The sequence below is a fragment of the Rhopilema esculentum genome, chromosome 12 (assembly GCF_057945365.1).
Source record: "Rhopilema esculentum isolate cy_ngs chromosome 12, ASM5794536v1, whole genome shotgun sequence".
NCBI lineage: Eukaryota > Metazoa > Cnidaria > Scyphozoa > Rhizostomeae > Rhizostomatidae > Rhopilema > Rhopilema esculentum.
The window spans coordinates 4,225,499-4,241,358 of NC_142826.1; the positions used below are offsets into that span (position 1 = coordinate 4,225,499).

The 15,860-nt window shown below is 33.8% G+C and overlaps 1 long non-coding RNA gene across 5 annotated transcripts in view; it reads right to left on the reverse strand.

Moving 5' to 3' along the window:
• Nucleotides 1-13,225, reverse strand: part of LOC135681549 (uncharacterized) — a 19,722-nt gene extending 6,497 nt beyond the window's left edge. The window contains exons 1-7 of one of the 5 annotated variants that reach the window (XR_016144469.1): nucleotides 13,089-13,225; nucleotides 10,756-10,981; nucleotides 7,266-7,312; nucleotides 5,860-5,906; nucleotides 4,041-4,087; nucleotides 3,873-3,919; nucleotides 439-485 (exon numbers count right to left, since the gene is read on the reverse strand). This is a non-coding gene — a long non-coding RNA (uncharacterized LOC135681549). The remainder of the gene's footprint in view (nucleotides 1-438; nucleotides 486-3,872; nucleotides 3,920-4,040; nucleotides 4,088-5,859; nucleotides 5,907-7,265; nucleotides 7,313-10,755; nucleotides 10,982-13,088) is intronic. The other 4 variants (XR_016144473.1, XR_016144470.1, XR_016144472.1 and 1 more) reach the window with 4 other exon arrangements.
• Between the last annotated feature and the right edge of the window lie 2,635 nt (nucleotides 13,226-15,860).

A 15,860-nucleotide genomic window follows, 5' to 3' on the forward strand; every position in this document is an offset into this window, starting at 1 on the left:
CATATGATCCGAAAGGATGCAAATTGAAATTTCATCTGATATGAAGGTGTTTTTTCAAAATTTATGGACTTTTTTGATGAAGGAAAGTAAGCCTTAGCAAAACCATCAAATTTTATCGAAATCTTTTTCTTCTACAAAAACAATTAGTGCACTTACACATGATCGAAAAAACAGAAAATCAATATAGTTCTTGCAGAAGTGTGGCTTTCTTGACAGAAAAAGGACTTTTTAGACGGCTCATCTTTTTATAAAAAGTAATATCATAACTTTTAGCAAAATCATCAAATATTTTTGAATTAAATAAAAAAGTAAAGAAAATCTGAAAATTTAGCAAAATCTTTTTGCACTCGAAACGACCTGATGCTTGAAATTACGTCCAAGACACCATTAGAAGTATTTTCGATGAGTTTCGACTTGGCTTTAAATAGTCAAAAATACCTTTCTGTAGTCAATTGTCAAAATAACTGTGAGCTTCCAAGTGATATCTGAAATAAAAAATTAGGCAAAATAAATAAAAACTATCAGCCTTTACCTGAAAAAAAAAAAAATAAAAACATTGAGAAAAATTGACTTTGACTTGAAATAACCAAGATATACTTCAAAATATGTTCCGATCACCATCGATGTGTTCCCAATAATTTCTATGACATAGTTGGAAAAATCAAGTAAGTCATTTGTAACAAAATCTATGACCCCTAGACAGGGAATTTTTCCTAACAAACTGGCGAAGAGGGTAACCTGAGGTTTTTCACTTGTTTCCACCTCTTTGGACAAATACCTTGAAATTTTGAAGGGTGTCCAAAAAAATTACTCTCTAGATGTCACGTGATCGATGACGTAGATTTTAACGGTCAGCAAAAAATGAAAATCGTCAAATTTGAAAACAAACAACATCAATCGGAAGAGTAAAAAAAACTGCACAAAAATGCTTAGAAACATATATCCTAAAATCAACCAGTTAAAAACTATCACGTGTCGATGACGTCACCATGTGCGCAAGTCACAAGTACGGGAAATTGATAATTTCCGCCATTTTGGGCCTCTCTTATTGATAATTTCCGCCATGTTGGGCCTCTCTTATTGATACTATTGTGGAATATCCATGTTGACAAGATATGAGGCGTAAGTGGTTATGATGTTACAGTGGATATATAAAGGGTAAAGGCATAGAGTAGCCCCTAATAGTTTCCATGAAAACAGTCGGTGCAAACTGCAATGACTAAGTTTCCATGAACAGTTGAAAAAGTTAACCCGAACAAACTTCCTCTCTTGCTTCATCTTCCCGAAATGCACGCACATTTTGAAAATCCTGTTACTTGACATTATGTCCCTGTTTAATTTGAAACTTTCTCCTGGGCCAATAGTTATGCCTGTCATTTCTGCAGAACTTTCAGATTTGACCCTTGCATCGAAAAATCATTGACGAAATCTCAAACAGGCGTTCCTCTTGTGTACAATCTTCTGCATAATTCTCATTTTGTGGAAACTACCCGCCAGAACTAAGACACCTTTATACATTAGCAAGACTTTTCCAAATGATGTGAAAAATTTTGGCGCAGCTCATCTACAACTGCAAATGATGGAGATTTCAATCTTGAAAACTTTGGAAAATATAAACGTGCCAAACTAGATGAAAGTCAAGTAATTGATTAACTTAACCATTAGGGGCTACTCTATGCCTTAACCAGTGGCGGATCCAGCCAAAAATCTGACTACTGCCGAAATAAGATATAACGAGGGTCGACCACACCCTTTAGACCACACCCATTTCCTGGTCAAAACCGGTTGATTATTTCTTTCTATAATTTCTTATGTAGACCATTTTCAAGAGACAAGCGGTGCTTTACTGAAATTTCATGTATCCTTACAACAAGCTTGAGAAGAAATAAATAATCTTATTCAATATTTTGAGGATGGATATTCTAAAAAAATTTACGGCATTTAGCCTAGGAACACCATAGAATTAAAAAAAAGATACATTTGGCAGAATCTTGAAGTGTCGCCTTAAAATTGCATTTAGTCGCACAATTACTTATGAAAATCAGACCTGTTGGAAATTATAACTTTAAAAAGCCAGATAAAATTTGCAATTATTGAGAGCAACTTTTGTTAAACAAAGAATCATACTTTTGGCGAAGATTGTGGGCCTGACTTTTAATCCTGATGCCTTCTTAAATTTTAGAATATTTGAGTCTTGATATTCTTATAAAATATATTCCTACGAATAGCTGTGTATTGTACAAAATAATGGGTCACATCGGCTTTGAAGTTACAGTTTGCCCACTTGCAGAATATGTAGGCATCCCCCCATCTTTCTTTAACGTTTGAGCCGTGTTGAGCGGCAGTACTACTCAACCCCCCATCTGAGCGGTAGTCAACTCGGTTGTTCATTGGTTGTCAACAAAATTTGTATGCATCCCCCCAGGTTGGCTGTGATTTCTGATGATTTGATTGGTTTAGGCAGGCTGACTACCGCTCAGTGCAGCTCGAATCCGCTCTACACCGACTCAACCCCCCTAGCTAGCAAGCCATGATTTCATGATCCCCCCATGCTAGCCTTCTATTTGCAAACATGTGACTCGGCCAATTGGCACACAATTTCCATAGCGATAAGGATTAAAAAATATTTCTGTCTCTGTGGAAATTTCAGGCATGTTTTTAGGAAGGAATGCTTGGTTTGCAGCGCGATCAAATATTTTCAATTTTTAACTATGGTTTAATTAAAGTAGTAGGATAAACATGAGAATGATCCTTGTTTCTATAATTTTTTGAGTAATCTGATTACCGCTCGAGCGGTAATGGCGGTAATCTGGATCCGCCACTGTTAACCCTTTATATATCCACTGTAACATCACAACCACTTACGCCTCATATCTTGTCAACATGGATATTCCACAATCGTATCAATAAAAGAGGCCCAAAATGGCGGAAATTACCAATTTCCCGTATTTGTGACTTGCGCATAAGGTGACGTCATCAATACTTTGAGACGTGATAGTTTTTTACTAGTTGATTTTAAGATATATCTTTCTAAGCATTTTTTGTTCAGTTATTTATACACTTTCGATTGATGTTGTTTGTTTTCAAATTTGACGATTTTCATTTTTCTCTGACCGATAAAATTTATGTCATCGATCACGTGACATCTAGGGCGAAATTTTTTTGAACACCCTTCAACATTTCAAGGTATTCGTCCAAGGAAGTGGAAACAAGTGAAAAACCTCCGGTTACCCTCTCCGCCAGTTTGTTAGGAAAAATTCCCTGTCTACCCGGACCTGTGAAAAAACTTAAAAATCATGAAATTTGGCAAGATTTGTCTTCCCAGGGAAACGATCTGTAATGCTTCAAAACATGTTCCGAAAACTATTAGAAGTGTTTTGGATCAATTTCTGGGTCATATCCGGAAAAAACAACCCAGTCACTGTTCACAAAATCAATGACCCCGGACCTGTGAAAAAACGTCAAAAATCAGAAAATTTTGCCAAATTTCTTTTTTCAAGGGAAACAACCTGAAAGACTTAAAAATACGTTCCGAATTCTATTCCATTTTTTCATGAATTTCTAGGTCATATTTGAAAATCACAAATCAGTTATTTTTCACAAAATCTATGACCTCAGATCTGTGAAAAAACTTCAAAATCTAGAAATTTAGTGAGATTTGTCTTCCCCGGGAAACGGCCTGTAATGCTTTAGGATATGTTCCAAACATCACTAGAAGTGTTTTAGATGAATTTCTAGGTCATATTTGGAAATAGCAACTAAGTTATTATCCACAAAATCTATGACCCCGGACCTGTGAAAAAACTCAAAAAAATCTGAAAATTTTGAAAAACAGTTATTGGCTTAAAACAACAGTAAAAAATATTAAATACCTTTCTGTAGTCATTTGCAGACACTTCTATGATCCTTCTAGTGATATCTGAAAAACGATTTTGCAAAAATTAAAAAATTAATGACCCTTTACTTGCAAAAAGATAAAAAAAATGAAAACTTTGAAAAACAGTTATTGGCTTAAAACAACAGTAAATAATATTAAATACATTTCTGTAGTCATTTGCAGACACTTCTATGATCCTTCAAGTGATATCTAAAAAATGATTTTGTAAAAATTAAAAATGAATGACTCTTTACGTGCAAAAAGATTAAAAAACTGCAAACTTTGAGACAAATTAATTGTCTTTCCAAGTAACATAAAAGACCTTATTAACTAATAGAAACACAACTAGAACTGTTCTTGAGAGACTTCGAGGCCATGTTTTGCAAACCACACCATAAGAAGTGTTCTCCATCAATTTCTAGGTCATATTAAGAAACAAATAACTCAGTCATCTTTTACAAAATCTATGACCCCGGACCTGTGAAAAAACTTCAAAAATCTGAAAATTTTGCAATTTTTTTTCACAGCAAACAACCTGAACAGAAGAACTTGAAAATACGTTCCCAACACCACTAGAAGTGTTTTCGGTGAATTTATAGGTCATAATTGGAAAAAAGATCTTTCTAATTTTTAAAAAAATCTATGACCCTGGACCTGTGAATAAACTTCAAAGACCTGATAATTTTGCAATATTTTTTTCACGGGAAACAGCCTGATATGCTTGAAAATACGATCCGAACACAATTAGATAAAAAAAAACCTTTATATATCCACTTTAACATCACAGCCACTTACGCCTCATATCTTGTCAACATGGATATTCCACAATAGTATCAATAAAAGAGGCCCAAAATGGCGGAAATTACCAATTTCCCGTATTTGTGACTTGCGCATAAGGTGACGTCATCAATACTTTGAGACGTGATAGTTTTTAACTGGTTGATTTTAGGATATCTGTTTCTAAGCACTTTTTTGTTCAGCTTTTATACTTTTTCGATTGATGTTGTTTGTTTTCAAATTTGACGATGTTCATTCTTTTCTGACCGTTAAAATTTATGTCATCGATCACGTGACATCTAGGGCGAAATTTTTTTGAACACCCTTCAACATTTCAAGGTATTAGTCCATGGAAGTGGAAACAAGTGAAAAACCTCCCGTTACCCTCTCCGCCAGTTTGTTAGGAAAAATTCCCTGTCTACCCGGACCTGTGAAAACACTCAAAAATCGAGAAACTGGCAAGATTTTTCTTCCCAGGGAAACGACCTGTAATGCTTTAAAACATGCTCCGAACACTATTAGAAGTGTTTTGGATCAATTTCTGGGTCATATTTGGAAAAAAACAACCCAGTCACTGTTCACAAAATCAATGACACCGGACCTGTGAAAAAACTTAAAAATCGAGAAATTTGGCAAGATTTGTCTTCCCAGGGAAACGACCTGTAATGCTTTAAAACATGTTCCGAAAGCTATTAGAAGTGTTTTGGATCAATTTCTGGGTCATATCCGGAAAAAACAACCCAGTCACTGTTCACAAAATCAATGACCCCGGACCTGTGAAAAAACGTCAAAAATCTGAAAATTTTGCCAAATTTCTTTTTTCAAGGGAAACAACCTGAAATACTTAAAAATACGTTCCGAACTCCATTCCAATTTTTTTCATGAATTTCTAGGTCATATTTGAAAATCACAAATCAGTTCAGTTATTTTTCACAAAATCTATGACCTCAGATCTGTGAAAAAACTTCAAAATCTAGAAATTTAGTGAGATTTGTCTTCCCCGGGAAACGGCCTGTAATGCTTTAGGATATGTTCCAAACATCACTAGAAGTGTTTTAGATGAATTTCTAGGTCATATTTGGAAATAGCAACTAAGTTATTATCCACAAAATCTATGACCCCGGACCTGTGAAAAAACTCAAAAAAATCTGAAAATTTTGAAAAACAGTTATTGGCTTAAAACAACAGTAAAAAATATTAAATACCTTTCTGTAGTCATTTGCAGACACTTCTATGATCCTTCTAGTGATATCTGAAAAACGATTTTGCAAAAATTAAAAAATTAATGACCCTTTACTTGCAAAAAGATAAAAAAAATGAAAACTTTGAAAAACAGTTATTGGCTTAAAACAACAGTAAATAATATTAAATACATTTCTGTAGTCATTTGCAGACACTTCTATGATCCTTCAAGTGATATCTAAAAAATGATTTTGTAAAAATTAAAAATGAATGACTCTTTACGTGCAAAAAGATTAAAAAAACTGCAAACTTTGAGACAAATTAATTGTCTTTCCAAGTAACATAAAAGACCTTATTAACTAATAGAAACACAACTAGAACTGTTCTTGAGAGACTTCGAGGCCATGTTTTGCAAACCACACCATAAGAAGTGTTTTCCATCAATTTCTAGGTCATATTAAGAAACAAATAACTCAGTCATCTTTTACAAAATCTATGACCCCGGACCTGTGAAAAAACTTCAAAAATCTGAAAATTTTGCAATTTTTTTTCACAGCAAACAACCTGAACAGAAGAACTTGAAAATACGTTCCCAACACCACTAGAAGTGTTTTCGGTGAATTTCCAGGTCATAATTGGAAAAAAGATATTTCTAATTTTTAAAAAAATCTATGACCCTGGACCTGTGAATAAACTTCAAAGACCTGATAATTTTGCCAAATTTTTTTCTTGAAGAACTTGAAAATACGTTCCCAACACCACTAGAAGTGTTTTCGGTGAGTTTATAGGTCATAATTGGAAAAAAGATCTTTCTAATTTTTAAAAAAATCTATGACCCTGGACCTGTGAATAAACTTCAAAGACCTGATAATTTTGCAATAATTTTTTCACGGGAAACAGCCTGATATGCTTGAAAATACGATCCGAACACAATTAGAAGTGCTTTGGGTTATATTTGGAAAAATAGCTTAGTAATTTTTCAAAAAAAGCCATGACCCCGGACCTCTGAAAAAACTTCAAAAATCTGGAAATTTTGCAAAAAAAATTTCCCGGGAAACAACCTGATGTGCTTGAAATTACGTTCCGAAAACCATAAGAAGTGTTATCGATGAATTTCTGAGTCATGTTTAGAAAAAAACAACAAAGTCTTTTTTCACAAAATTTATTACCCTGGACCTGTGAAAAAACGTCAAAAACTTAAAAATTAAGCACAAATATTCTGTTCACAGGAAACAACCTGATATGCTTGAAATTACGTTCCGAGTACCATTAAAAGTGTTTTTGATGAATTTCTAGATCATATTTGGAAAAAAAGAACTAAGGCATTTTTTACAAAATCTATGGCCCAGGACCTGTGAAAAAACTTCAAAAAATGAAAATTTTGCAAAACAGTTATTGTCTTGAAACAACAGAAAATAATTTTAAATACCTTTCTGTAGTCATTTGCAGACATTCCTTTGAGCTTCCAAGTGATATCTGAAAAAAGATTTCGTAAAGATAAAAAAATTAATCACCCTTTACTTGCAAAAAGATTAAAAAAACTGCAAACTTTGAGACAAATCAATTTTCTTTCCAAGTAACATAAAAGACCTTGTTAACTAAAAGAAACACAACTAGAACTATTATTGAGAGGCTTCGAGGCATGGCCTTGCAAAATACACCATAAGAACTGTCTTTGATTAATTTCTAGGTCATCTTTGAAAAAAATAAAAAAATTCATTTTTCACAAAATCTATGACCCTAGACCTATAAAAAATTTTATTTTCACAGGAAACCCCCTGATATGCTTGAAATTACGTTCCGAACACCATTAGAACTGTTCTCGATGAATTTCTAGGTCATATTTGGGAAAAAACAACTTTTTACAAAGTCTGAAATGATGAAAATGTGAAAAACATGAAAAATCTAAAAATTTTTCAAAACTTTTTTCACAGCAAAAATTTAAAACACTTGAAAATACGTTCTGAACACATTTAGAAGGGTTTTGGATGAATTTCTAGGCCATATTTGGAAAAAACACTTTACAAAATCTATGACCCCAGACCTGTGAAAAACATAAAAAATCTAAAAATTTTGCAAAAAAAATTTTTCACGGGAAACAACCTGATATGCTTGAAAATACATTCCGAACACCATAACAAGTGTATTCGCTGAGTTTTTAGGTCATGTTTGAAAAAAAAATAACAAAGTCATTTTTCACAAAATCTATGACCCAACACTGAAAAAATTTCAAAATTCTGCAAATTTTGCAAAAAAAATTTTCACGGGAAAAAACGTGACATGCTTGAATATAAGCTCCAAACAGCATTAGAAGTGTTTTCGATAAACTTCTAGGTTCTACATGGAAAAAATGACACAGTTATTTTTCAAAAAAACCATCACCTGAACATGTGAAAAAGCTTCAAAAATCTGAAAATTTCTCCAAAAAAAATTTTCACAGGAAACAACATGAAATACTTGAAAATACGATCCAAACACCATCACAAGCTTTTTCGATGAATTTCTAGGTCATATTTGGAAAAAACAACTTAGTCATTTCTCAGAAAATCTATCATCTTGGACGTGTAAAAAAACTTCAAAAATCTGGAAATTGTCCAAAAAAACTGCAATCTTTGAGACAAATTAATTGTCTTTCGAAGTAACATAAAGGATCTATTAACTATAAGAAACACAACTAGAACTATCCTTGAGAGGCTTCGAGGCCATGTCTTGCAACATACTCCATTACAAGTTTTTTGATGAATTTCTAGGTCATGTTTGGAAAAAACAATTACGTCATTTTTCACAAAATCTATGGCCCTGGACCTGTCAAAAAGGGTCAAAAATCTCAAAATTTTCAAAAAAATATTTTCCAGCGAAAATAGCAGAAATCATTGAACAGACATTTTGAACACTATTAGAAATGTTTTCGATGATTTTCTCGGTCATAATTGGAAAAAAACAACTAAGCCATTTTTCACAAAATCTATGGCCCAGACCTGTCAAAAAGGGTAGAAAATGTCAAAATTTTCAAAAAAATAATTTCAAGAGAAACTAGCAGAAATGCTTGAAAAGACTATTTGCAAGCATATCGATAAATTTCTAGGTGCCCTTGAAAAAAAACAAAAAATTCATTTTTCATAAAATCTATGACTCTGGACCTGTGAAAAACTTGAAAATACTGAATATTCTGCAAAAAAAATTTTCAAGAGAAACAACCTGAAATGCTTGGAAATACGTTTCGAACACCATTAAAAATGTTTTCGATGCTTTTCAAGGTCATATTTGGAAAAAAAACAACTCGGTCGTTTTTCACAAAATCTATGACCCCAGACCTGTGAAGAAACTTCAAAATTCTGAAAAAAATTTAAAAATTTTTTTCTCCACATGAAACAACCTGAAATACTTGTAAATACATTCTGAGTTTTTGATGAATTCCTAGGCTATATTTGAAAAAAACAACTTAGCCATTTTTTACAAAATCTATAACCCCAGACCTGTGAAAAAACTTTTCAAACTTTTCACTTTTAGAAAAATTTTCAAAATTTTTTTTTTCGCAGGAAAAAATCTGAAATACTTGAAAATATGTTCTGAACACTATTAGAAGTATTTTTAATGAATTTCTAGGTCGTATTTGAAAAAAATGACTCAGTCATTTTTATAAAAAATCTATCACCTGAACATTTTAAAAAGCTTCAAAAATCTTAAAAATTTTCAAAAATTTGTTTTTATGGGAAACAACCTGATATGCTTGAAAATACGTTCCGAACACCACAACAAGTGTTTTTGATGAATTTCTAGGTCATATTTGGAAGAAAGCAACAGAGTCATTTTTCAGAAAATCTATCATCCTGAACGTGTAAAAAATTTATGGGACACAATCAGAAATACTTGAAAATACGATCCCAACATAATTAGGAGGGTTTTCGGTTATTTTCTAGGTCATATTGTGACCCTGGACCTGCAAAAAAGTTAAAAAATTGTCAATTTTCACAAAAAAGAATTTGGTTCAAGGCAAACTTACCTGGTATTAAATACCTTTCTTTTGCACACAATGCTTTTGTGGTATAGATTTTAAAAATGGCTTTCAAAAAAAAAAAATTTGAACATCCTGATGTTTTTTGCCTAACAAACTTCAGTGTATAAAACTTTAGTACATAAATCAAAACTGTACGCGTTAATGCAATTAGGCAAAGAAAAGGAGCAAATCAAAACGTTCTTCGCCCACATTTTTTAAATTTGGTCGTAAACCACAAAAAATCGATGAAATGTTCAGCCCATTTTTGTCCTGATTAAATCTGCTTACCTTGGTTGGTTGTACTCCAAGAAAAAACTCCAGACAACTCTAAATTACATTACTCGCATTTTTATAGCTATTACACCACTTCAAATCTTCTGATGATTTTTCGCCAGGTGTTTCCCAAGGTTGTCAAATTGCCTTGGATCAATTTAAAATGCATTTAATTATCTTTCAGCTATCAGCTTCCAAGTCTAGCTTCATCGCACTACGTCTATTAAAAACAATTAAAAAATAATTTTTTTCTAGGAGCAATACTTTTACATTTACGAATGGGCTCAGGTGCACTAGCATTCGAAACATGACAAAATCATGACAAACCTAATCTCTATTGTCTTCTAACAATGATTGCTCATTTGCTATGTAAAGTTTCTAGTGCGCCCTGCAAAATTTGTTCTTGCTGAATTTTTCAAACTTCGCTTGATCTCTCAAAGGTTCCGAAAACATGAAAATGAAAATATCCCCGATGTTTGTCCAAGTAGATAAAGCTTGTGTTGATTTCTAGTTTTTAAAAAGATAATACTATTTATTTTCGATACAAGTGTGCCCAAGCACTATTCAAAACTGAATGATATGAGAAACTTTCAGGAGAAATTATTCTAGTAATCTCTCAAAAAAGTCAGTAACACAAAACTTGTCTCACCTGCCTGGCAAGTCATTCTTTTCCTTGTCTGATATAATGACATGTTACCCAGCTTTAGGAAAAGTCAATGTGTTTCGCACGATCACAGTGCCAGGAAACGCTCAATGTCAAGACTTTTCAAAGATGTGATATTCATCTTCTGTTCCTTGCAGGTTTACGATTTGAGCAGCTCCTCATCCACCTTTACTGTTTGCATAAAGAGTTCAGAACATGATCTTCTTGGAACCTATAAATTCATACAACATTGCTATCATATTCAGCTTAAAGCTTGTTCAATTAAGTAAAAAAGCTTGAAGATGAGGTCGGAAATTTTCCTAAATTTTTCAGCTCGTTCAGTACGAATAAAAGAGTAAAAAAACATTGCCACTGACTGGCATATTTAATTTTCGTGACTGACACAACATAGAGCAAAAGTGTTTTTATGCGCGCGCATGCTGACGTGATTTGCCTGCCCGCTAAAGTTGTATCGTTCTGTCCTGATTCGAATGATATAGACCTATTATTAAGCAAGGAGGGGCATGTGAACAATTTAAAAGTAAATTTTAAAGCATTTTCCAATTTTCCACCACTGAAGGAGACATTATACAAAATAATTAAACTTTTGACTACAAGTATACAAAAATTGAGGATGCAGGATGGTGGAAATTTTTCACGATGGTGGAAATTTTTCACGATCGTTAATTTAAATATAGAACAAAGCTTCCCACGTTGACCTTGCCAAATGTCGCTTTTGTTCGGTTTCCTTCTCTTACACAAAAAATGCCAAAGCGCTGACCACGATTCAAGTTCACTCTGCCATGCTCAGGTCTTTTCAATAAGTCGCATGGTCGGGTGGCAGGAAAAGTTTGCGCATCAGCATTTGGCCGCAGCTTGCAGACGCAAAAGCTCTTTGCACAGCGGCTGCAAACATTTTTGCTCTGTGTTGACTGACACATGAAAAAGATCCTCTAGGCATCCTTAATAAACAATTGCTTGTTGTAGCTTAAAACTTATTTCAATTTTATTCAAAACAGAGATATCAACATTTACTTTGATATAACAGTAACTGAAATACTACTCATGGAGTTCAGGCTGCAAGCAAGTATGCTTGGATACAGTAAGAAAGAATAACAAGTTAACATTTTGGCTGAATATATGGTTCAACGACCGCTATTAAAGGATGCAACCATATATCGGCACCATTTACGTTACCTACATAACCATTTTGCAAATACAAAAATAAGTATTGTCTTCCCCAGATTATTAGATGTCAGTTGAAATTGTGTTTCATTAAGTTGGTGTGATCAAAACTTGTTGGTGTATTTTGGTAAATTCTTTGGTAAATTCATAAGTTGGTGTAATTGGCTTGATTCTGTATGAAAATGAAAGCATTGACATGGTATTATTTGAACATTTTATTTTCTTAATATCCCAAAATGGGCTAGTCTGCACTTTAGCGACGATGATGGGAGCTAAATAGAGAACAAAATTATAAAGAAACAACATTCAACAACAAAAACAACAAAATTCCTTTTTGTTCACAACTTGTTTTTTACAAGATCTAATTAACAGGGGTTGTGGGGCAGTAGCCCCTAAGATAGAAAGAAAAATTCTAAAGGGTTAATCTTTTATTTTAACTGTTTTATGGCTGCAATTGTATGGCAGACACTCCTCAATTGGTTTAACTTCTGAAACTTGAACTTTTGAATGTTACAACAAGAATTTGAATGATTTTATTGATTGACTGTAACTCAATTAAACTTTTGACCAGGTAACATAAAAGTGGGCCGCTAAAGTGTAGTCATTACAAGAAATTAAACACTCCCCTAATCAGTAATCAGGAGCCTGCTGACAGTTTTATTCGGAACAGCTAACTGTTTTTAACAAAGCAAAATTTCACTGTATCAAACAGCTCTTAAAAACAGTAAATATCAGAGAAAAGAATGGCAGAACTTAAAAAGAATGGCAGAAGTTTATGTTTAGTCCCAAAAGTCAGCGCTACTTTAAAGTATATCTCTAGAAGAAAGTTTTGAAAATGATCTTTCGCCATCTTTGGCCTTAAGAATTTTCAGATTTAGCAACATAACAATTTTTCAAGGAAACTGACTTGACCTGAACTTGTTTTAGGTACCCAGAATAAAACATAATTTTGCTGCGCCTGGAATGCTTTAACAATATAATTAAAATTTGAAGATAATGAATGTTGCATGAGAAATCGGGCACGGGATTTGTAGTAAATGCGGCTAGACTGCAATTTAGCTATCGAAGAGAAGAGAATCCAGAAATTTGGCTCTGGAAGATCTGCTAGTAGTCAAAAGAAGTATTCATAAAAAAGCTAACATAAAGGTACTTACAAGCCACACAGTCTTATTTGCAACGAATTTGGTCTTTATGCTGGCTATTTCATTTCTCTCTGCCATTACTTGCAGCAACCGCTACTCCCGCCATTTTGGTTTGATAGGAAGATTGCCGAATCGAGGCTATGGTCGCCCGGAGGAGATGCTCCTTCGCGTCTGCACCCTTATCTTTTTCCGCTCTAAAATTAATGTGGCTCAGGTACCCAGAAATGGGATGGGGGTTAACTAAGCCTGCTGGTTTTGAACGGAGACGTGCAATTTTCGTTCAAAATTTGTAACCATAATTTTGCATTTGTCTGAAAAATGAACCTAAGCAAAGAAGCTAGAGAGAAACAAAGATTCTAAGCAAAGAACAAAGAGGCATGGATAAGTTTATATTTAAAATGGCATGGACGAGATAAGTTTGGAAGAAATTTAGGCATAAAATCCAACATAATCGTCAATAAAGGTAACAGAAAATAACGAAAGAAAAGATCTCACTGAAATTGCACCAGTTTATAATAATCGGGGCAGAAGAGTCCACCCAGTAAATAGAAACTAGAAACTGCTTTTTGAATTAAGTATTTCATGTTTTTTAAAAGAATGAAATAAGTTCCTAAGAAAATTATTTGTTCATTCTTAAGGCTCGAAGTTATCTTCTATCTTCTTGCGTGACATTTATATCTCCAAAACTATTTACATTTAATGATTGTGCGAAAAGTAAAATGTCTTTGTGGAAAGGTAAGAAGGGTGACCTAAAAAATACAAACTATTGTGGCATGGTGATATGTCCGAGAGTGGTCTTGTGACAGGCACCGCGCAGTTATCGGGCTAGCAGGGGATATAGCCCCCCCCCCCCCCCCCACACCACCTTTCTGTAACAACGGGTTAGAAAATATTTTAGAAACTTTACTCTGGATTCCCCTATTCCGTAGCAGTTCTTTTTAACTGGAACCCTTTTTGTTCATTTTATAGCTGTTTTATCTTGTTTTATGAGATGATGTATTTACTAACTTGGTTAACTTGGTATTTTATTATCCATGGGCTGATTTTATCTATTTTTTGGTTGTTTATATCTTCTCTCAACCAGACTTTTTACAAAAGATCACTATAAATAAGCAAGTATTTTGTAAAAGGGGCATTTCTGTCGTTTTAGAGGGCGTGGTTTCAAAACATTTTCGGTCACGCCCTTTTCTTCCCCCCCCCCCTCCCCTTCAACTTTAGACTGGTTCGCAGTCCCTGTCTTGTGATATTTGATTTAATTTCATTTTTCATTTTGGAATGCAAAACTCTGGTATAAATTACAAATTATGAATATCTTCAAAAAACAGCTCACATTTTTGCTTTCTTTTCCTTAGACTTAGAAATGTAAAATACTGTAAGTTAGGCATTAAATAAATATTGTTATTATTCTCATGAATTCTTCAAATTTTTTTTAACCAGTTTTAAATCACATTTTATGTATTTTAAGCTATATAAATATTCTAAGATGAAGCAAAAATCAAAATTGGTATTTGACCAGATTATCTTGCGCAGTTATTACCGGAAATCTTTCTCGAGGATAAAGAATTGCAATTGCCACGGGGTACATGTTTAATCAATATTTAGATTTCTCCTCGTTGCAGGTTTACTCTGCTCTCCATTCAGAAATCCTGATAAAAAGGTGAACAATGATTTTTTTATGTCTGAGATCACTCCAAGAAATGCTAATCTCAAAAGCCTCTCTGCAAAGACTTAAGTAGCAATAGTGCCGATTCAGCCGGAGCAATGCCTCGGGGACAAGGCCCAGAAAGCGGGCCATGCTCCAAGGTTAGGTGCTTTTTCTTTTTAACAATAATGCATCATTTCAAGTACCCTTTATCGTATAGGTTTTTAAAAATTGATGGCAACAGTTGTATAATATTTGTCGGAGAGAGAGGGGCTCAACAGTTGACTCAGTTTTAATTGCCACGTAGCTAATTCTTTGCGTTAATTTGCAACAACGCATTTTTACCTACAAAGGAATCCCGATAAAACGAACCCCGGATATAACAAACTTCTAGGTATAACGAACTAAATACCTGGTCCCTTGGATTCTGCCTAACAAACTCCTTAGAAATTCTCTCAGTATAACGAACCCCGGATTTAACGAACTCTCGTAATTACGAACAAATTTTTAGGCCCCTTTATCATAACTACCCTCGATATAATGAACTTTTCACAAATTTTTAATCTACTATTATTATCTATTTATTTTCGGTGTTCATTCATCACTTAACCTGCTGGCAATCGGTAAAACATGCCGATGATCCATTTCAATCACTGGCTGGTGAACTCAGAGCACGGGATGATTAACTACTATGATATTCATTTCCATTTGTATTTTGCTATATAAATTATGATAATTTGTCTATATTTTTTAGCTTATTTTAGCTTGATTGGGTTAATCAATGTCACCTGAGCATTTACCCTTATCTAAATACCCTGAATTTGATTGGGAAAGAGCTTTTGCTTTTATGGCTATTTTTCGATCAAATTATATCACATTCTTTAACAGCACCATGATTGTTGGCCTAAATGAATTTGAAAACTTGTGGTACATTAAAGTGATCTAATTCGGTTGCAACATATCACAAAATGGTCCCAACCATTGACCAGTTCCCAGTGGCGGAGTGGCTCAGAATTTTTAACCGGCCACAAATACCTGGGAGGGGCCCAGGTGGGTGTGGTCTGAAAATTAGGGTGTGGTCAAGTGAGCATTTCATCATAATCGATCAATTTCTAAGCAACATAACATATGTAGCACTAATA